Here is a 7125-nt window from a genome sequence, read left to right as displayed (position 1 = left end):
GTCCTTTGAAAGAAATTCTTCTCAGGGGAGGGGCAGGCATTCGATAGCGGAGTTTTTGCATGAATTTTTTGAAGCCCCTCAGACTTTTCTTCCAAATTAACAGAGACCTTGTTTCTTATGAGGCTTTAAGCTCTCTCATTCATTCTTCAATTTTATAATCCATTTTATTTGGACTCAATATGTTTACCACTCATAAAATTGCACTGAGTAGGCTCATGAGACTCACCTGTAGTTCAACTATTATGAATTCCAACTTGCTCCAAACTAGTCTTTAAAAATATCGTAAGGCCTCATTACATTATGCCAAGGACCATGCCAAGGCATTAAAGGTTGTCTACAGCCTCTTGTAAGCGTGAATGTTCTTCAGGGAAAAGCAAATAATCTGACTCTGGGGGGATTACTGGGGACTGGTTCTGAATTGGCACTAATTCCAGGAGACCCCAACTTGTTTTGAAGGCCTGCCTGTCCAAGTAGGGTGCATGAAGGTCAAATATGAGTTGAATCTTGGCTCGGGTATGTCTTAGAGTGGGCCCTTCAGTTGTAATATGTGTCTGGTAGGTATTTCCCCAGGTCAGAAGGCATCATTGGAATAAACATAATCTGTAACTGGCAGAGCCGCCACGTTGGATCCCTGACCTGTGGAATGATGGCTATGATGGTAGCATGTTTGGTATAAAGTGGGGGAGGGGAGGCAGTGAAAACGAGGAAAGCCCTCAAGGAGCTGATTGACACCGTGGGCAGAACAATGGGCTTAGACAGTGGTGCAGGACCACGCGGTGTTCTGTTCTGTTGTGCCTGGGTCCGCGATGGGTCAGAACCAACTTGACGGCCCCAACGCCAAATAACCACAAGGAAGGAAAAGCCAAGTGGAAGCCATTATACTGCCTTCGCCTATGAAAACCATAAATCAGAAGCAAGAGCACATTCCTCCAGGATTTTAGAGACTAGTGCCACCATCAAGGACTGGAAGACTGCAGGGGTGGTGATCTGCACCCCATCCCAATTTAACTTGCTTATTTGGCCTGTGCCAAAATAGACAGTTCTTGTAAGATGCCAATGAATTTTTGTAAACTTAAGGTGACTCTAATTGTCGCTGCTGTTCCAATTGTTTGATTGCTGGAACAAAGGGAAGCTTCTCCTGGTACCTGATATGCAGCTACTGATCTGGCCAATGCCCTTTTAAAACGTCGATTCTGGCTTCAAAGGATTGCCAGAACTTTCAGAGGCCAACGGAAATACTAGACCTTCATTTGCGTCAGCATTGACTCGATGGCAGTGAGTTTGGTTTGCTGTTCAGTCCTACCTTATGGTCTCTAACTCTTCAGCACTATGTCAAAATTAATCTCCAGGGATCTTGATCACCTTTCTCTTCCACAGGATGTCACATCAATCCATGACGTTGATAATATGATGTTGATTGGGTCTAATAAGGGCTAAGTATCAGTGGCTCTAGACTTATTGGCAAACATCTGGATGCTACAGGGTGGAAACATAACTTGACAAAAATCCAAGTATCTTATAGTCAGTGAAACCTCTAGGGCATGTCAATATATTCCTACTAAACTTAAAGATATATTTCCCTTGGTGTGGGGTTGGGTAGAGGCCTAGTTCCAATATAAGCAAACTGTGGAAAATCTAGCCTGCTTTTTTCCTGCTCTGGATTCTGCATCTGACTCATCAACTTCCAGTTCTTTGGACTTCAGCCAGCAGTCTGCCATATTGCATGCCAACCAGGGTAGTGGTGGGCAGTCTGCCACCTGACCTGCTGACCCTGGGTTCATTGGCCTTTTCAGCCACCAGTCTGTTCTCTTCCTCCTGATCTTGAGTTCCTTGGCTACAGAAAACAGGAGATGCTTCCAACCTAAAAACTGACCTTTGAACTTAGAACTTATCCAGACTTGGACTTGCCTGGTTCTACAACTGTGATATATATTTGATATAAAATTTTCACTATATATAGTTATATATAGTGAAACTTATGCTTTACTGTTTTTACTTCTCTAGAGTATCTAGCCTAAGACCCTATAAATTAACCCTGAATAATATTGTAACGTATAGACCATGAAACACCTGTATCGTTCATATTTTTTATTAAAATTTCCTACAAGCCAACCCTTAAAACCACTACTTGCCTATCAGTCATCATGTGATGACTGAAGTGTTGCTGAGATACTGGAAGCTATGCCACTGGTATTTCAAAGACTAGCAGGGTCACTCAAGGTAAAGAGGTTTCAGCGCAGCTTCCAGACTAAGAGCAGACTATGGAGAAGGATAGACTGTTTCTGAGGGATTAGCCAGGGAAACCTTATGAATAGCAGTAGAACATTATAAACTATAGTGCCGGAAGATGAACACCTCACGGTCGAAGGCATTAAAAGTACATCTGAGGAATAGCTTCCTCCTCCAAGTAGAATTGCCCATAATCGTGTGGAGGTAGTCAAGCTTATGGACCCTTCATTGGTTGATGGAGGATGATGGACTTGACACCTTGAACATGATGGACAGAAGCCCTGGTGGGCTGTGGAAAGACATCAGGCACGTAGTTCATGAAGAAAGCAAAAGGCCTTTCCAAAACCGGAAAGGAAGAAAAGACCAAAGTGGATGTTACAAGAGATTCTGAAATTTGCTCTTAAACATAGTCGCTAAAGCGAGTGGGAGAAAAGATGAAGTAAAAGAGATGCATAGAATGTTTCAAGGGAATCTAGAGAAGACACAGTATTTGAGAATTTGAGTGAAACACGCAAAGACCAGGAGTTAGAAAACTAAAAAGGAAGAACATGCTCAGTGTTATCTCAACCTGATCGACTGGAAGAAAAATTCAAGCCTTGAGTTGAAATGTTGATGGCTTCCATGGGTAAATGCAGGGAGCATCAAAAGAAAATGGAAGGAATACAGAGAGTCACTGTACCAAAAAGAACTGATTGATGTACACTTATTCCAAAGATAACAAATGATCAAGAACCAATGGTCCTGGAGGAAGAAGTTCAAGTTACACTGAAGGCATTTGCAAAACCCAAGGCTCCAGGAATTGATGGAATATCAACTGAACTATTTCAATAAGCTGATGGACTGAAAGCACTCGCAAGTCTATGCCAAGAAATTTGAAAGAGTGCTTCCTGGCCAAATGACTAGAAGAGACCCATATTAGTGTGCTTTTTAAAGAAAGGCGACTGACCAAAAAGAAGGAAAAAATAATGAAAAAAAAAAATAAAAACAAAAACAAAGAAAAATTTGGTGAAAAACAATCAAAAAAGGGTACAAAAAAAAAAGGAAAAGAAGCCGCCAAAAAATCAAACCGAAATCAAAAAAAGAAGGGGAAAAAAAAACATCACTGCTGATATCATATGGATCTTGACTGTAAACAGAGAATACGAAGAAGAGGTTTACATTCCAGGCAAAGGCATTTGACGGTAGATCATAACAAACTATGGATAACATTAAAAATAACAAGAATCCCAGAAAAGTTAATTACACTAGTGTCAAACCTGTACACGGACCAAGAGGCAGTTCTTTGAACAGAACAAGAGAATGCTGCGTGGTTTGCAATTAGAAAAGTTGTACATCCAAGATGTATCCTTTCATCATACTTACTTATTCTGTATTCTGAGCAAATAATCCAAGAAGCCAAACTATATGAAGAGGAATGTGGCCTCAGGATTGGAGGAAGGCTTATTAACCACTCATCACCTGCAGAATGACACAACATTGGCATGCTGAAATGGAAGAGGACTTGAAGCACTTGCTAATTAAGGATCACAACCTTCAATATGAGTTACAACTCCATGTAAAGAAAACCAAGAAAGATAACATCAAGATAGACAGGGGAAATATTGACGTTGCATGATAAACAAGGAAAAGAGCGAAGCTGCCCAAGTATTTCATCTTGCTTGGATCTACAATCAACCATGGAAAGAGCTGTTAGGAAATCCAACGATGTATTGCATTGGATGAATCAGCTCCAGAAAGCCTGTTCACAGTGTTGGAGAACAAGGATGTCACGAAGACTAAGGTGTGCCTGACCCCAAACCAGGGCCTATTCAACAGCCTCATATGCACACAGCAGCGGACAATGAATCAAGAAGACTGCAGAAGAATGGGCGCATTTCCATTATGGTGCTGGCAAAAAATATTGGAAGTACCAGATACTGCCAGAAGGACAAACGAATCTGTCTTGAAGAAAAAAAAATACAGCCAGATGCTACTTGGAAGTGAGAATGGGGACACTTAATCTCAAGTGCTTTGGACATGTAATCAGAAGCAGCCAGTCCCAGGAAAAGGACACCGTAGTTGGTAAAGGAGAAGGTCAGCGGAAATGAGGAAGACTACAGTGGCTACAACAGTGGGCTCAAACATAATGAGTGTGACCGTGATGGGCAGCGCTTCTTTATTTTGTTCATACGGTCTCTACAAGTTTGGAATCAACAAAACGCTACCAAACAACAACCACAACATGTGAAAATATTGCAAGGATTTATTAAATATGCCAAGGAGCATGCTAGGGCATTAAAGGCTGAAACCACCTGTCAATCCTCGGGAGAAAGACAGGGCTGTCTATTCCCATAAAGAGTCACAGTCTCAGAAACCCACAGGGGCAGCCAACCCTGTCCTATAGCGTCACTGTGTTAGTCTGGGTAGACTAGAGGAACAAATTCATAAACATGCGTATGTGTATAAGAGAGGGTTTTATATAAAGGGTAATTGTACATTAAGAAAGCATCCCAACCCAGTCTAGTCCAAGTCCATAAGTCCGATCTTAGCCCATATGTCTGATACCAATCTATAAAGTCTTCTTCAGACTCATGAAACATGCAATGATGCCGAGTGCAGGACGATCGTGCAGGACGATCGCAGGCCAGTGGGTAGAAAGTCTTTGGATCTAGTGGTATTTTAAGTATCTCAGCGCTGGCAGGGGTCTCCATGTGGCTTCTCCAGCTTCTAGGACTGCATCAGGGTAGGTCCATGTGGCTTCTCCTTAGGGATGCCTCGCAGGAAGTGAACAGAGCTTCTTGTTAGTAGATCTTCTCCAAGGGAGTGAACAGAGAGAGAGATAGTGTTTCCCACCTCCAAGAAGGAATACAGGATTTCCCAGAATTCTCAGGAGAAGGCCATGCCTGCACAGAGGCCTCATTGGCTATATCTTGATTGACAGGCCAGACTCCACCCCTTCATTCATAATCCTCTCAAATTGACACCAGATGATGTAAGGACCACAGTCACCCTGAGTTGGACTGGACTCGATGGCAGTGAGTTTGATTTTTGAGTTTTTCAATACACTTTTCAATGGGATCCACATATCCCTTTATCAGAATCAGATTATGTTTCTTGGAAAAGGAATGAAACTAAAGATTCATTACAAATCACATGGAAAGAACCCTATTTAGTCGTATTAACCAATTCCTCTGCTTAATAAAATTGGTAAGCGTTGAAACCTGGGTCCAACTCTCATGAGTCTGGAAGGCCCCTCAGCTGAATTGACCCCGGAAGATTCAATGCAAGTCCAAAGGCTTCCTCGATGGCTGCCTGCTAGTCTGGAAGCAACCCAGCCCAGTCACATTCTCCCGTTCATGAACTTGTGGGAGTGGTTTTAGGGAACACATTTTCTTCAATTCTCTTCTTTTTTTAATATGTTATTGGTTATTTTAGAATGATCTGTTCATCGGTATAAAACAGCGAGCTATTTTATAGTATTAGAAATTTTAGTTTTGAACATAGAATCATACCTTATTTTTGGCAAACTTCTTTTTCTTGGGAGAAGGCTTAGGATATTTTCTGTCTTTCCTTCAAGAATCGGGAGGATGACACTCCTGTAGGGCTTGCACATCCTGTAGCCGGAGCTAGAAGACATACTGATTATTGGATCTCTCAGTATTCCAGTCAGCAGTGCTTTGGATCCTCTGGCTACTTCTGTTTATAACTACAACTTGATCCTTTTAACTATGGTAACTACTAACCTAAATGTACAGAGAGCCATCAAATATCCAGAAATTCCTCAAGGCCCCGGCCAAATGATCAATACCCTTGTTTTAAGGTCAGGAAGATTTGTTGTGCAGGATTACCTGTGTATGACACAGCTGTTTGTGAGGCAGCCTAAGCTTCCTTGTGTGATGGAGGAAGTTTTCTTATTAGGACCCATCGAGGCAGTCCTGACTTACGGTGACCTGATCCAGGGGTGAAGAACTGGAAGGAGAACCTTGATATTTTTTCAAACTGGTGTCAAGACTGCTTAGCCCAGTGAGAGAAGTGTATAATAAGCATAGACTCCTAGGGCTAAAATAGTGTTGGCATCATCACATCTCAGGAGAATGAAAGTTTGGGAAGTTATACACGTGTAAACATTGGGCCTCTGAATTATGGGCGTGGTTTTGTCAAATTTTCTCTTTTACTTCAGCACACACAGTAAGCTAGTTGCTCCCCGCATCGTTATTCGTCTTTGTATGGAGGATCCAACCACTCACATGTTGAGATCCTGCTCTGCGTCAGAGGAGCCTGGTGGTGCTGTGGGGTAACCCAAGTGCCAGCTTGGTGTTTCAACCCCATCAGCTGTTCTAGGGTGGAAAGATGATACAGTCTGCTCCCATCAACGCTCACCGTCTCAGAAGCCTCTATCAGGTCACCACGAGTTAGCATTGGCTCCGTGGCAGAGAGATGGTTGGGTCCTACTATGGAATTTTATGCATCAATAAAAGAACAGTGATAACTCCCTTACACACCACAAGACGTGGACAAAACTAGAGAACGTTCTGCTTAGTGAACTCAGTCCATCTTACGAAGAGAAACATTTCATAGTCACCATCTCACTCGCTCACTGCCCCCCAGTCATTGCTGATTCACAGTGACCCCGGTGAGTTTCCCGGACTGTCACTGTTTATAGGAGTAGAAAGCCGTCTTTCTTCTGTGGCGTTGCTGGTGTATTTGAACTGGTGACCATGAGGATCGCAGCCTAATGTGTAACCACTACACCACCAGGGCTCCTACTATCACCATTGTTATAAGGAAACGATAAAGAAGAAGAAATGTGGTTTATACACCAACAGACAAGGTTTGGTCAACTACAAAGAAGCCAGGGACAGGGGTGGGAATGGGGAGAGGGGAGCGATGATGATGATGATGATGATGATGATGATG

This window comes from Echinops telfairi, unplaced genomic scaffold (assembly GCF_000313985.2).
Source record: "Echinops telfairi isolate 266 unplaced genomic scaffold, ASM31398v2 ScPeMD7_23;HRSCAF=83, whole genome shotgun sequence".
In the NCBI taxonomy this organism is placed as follows: domain Eukaryota; kingdom Metazoa; phylum Chordata; class Mammalia; order Afrosoricida; family Tenrecidae; genus Echinops; species Echinops telfairi.
Note: the sequence above shows the minus strand (reverse complement) of the source record.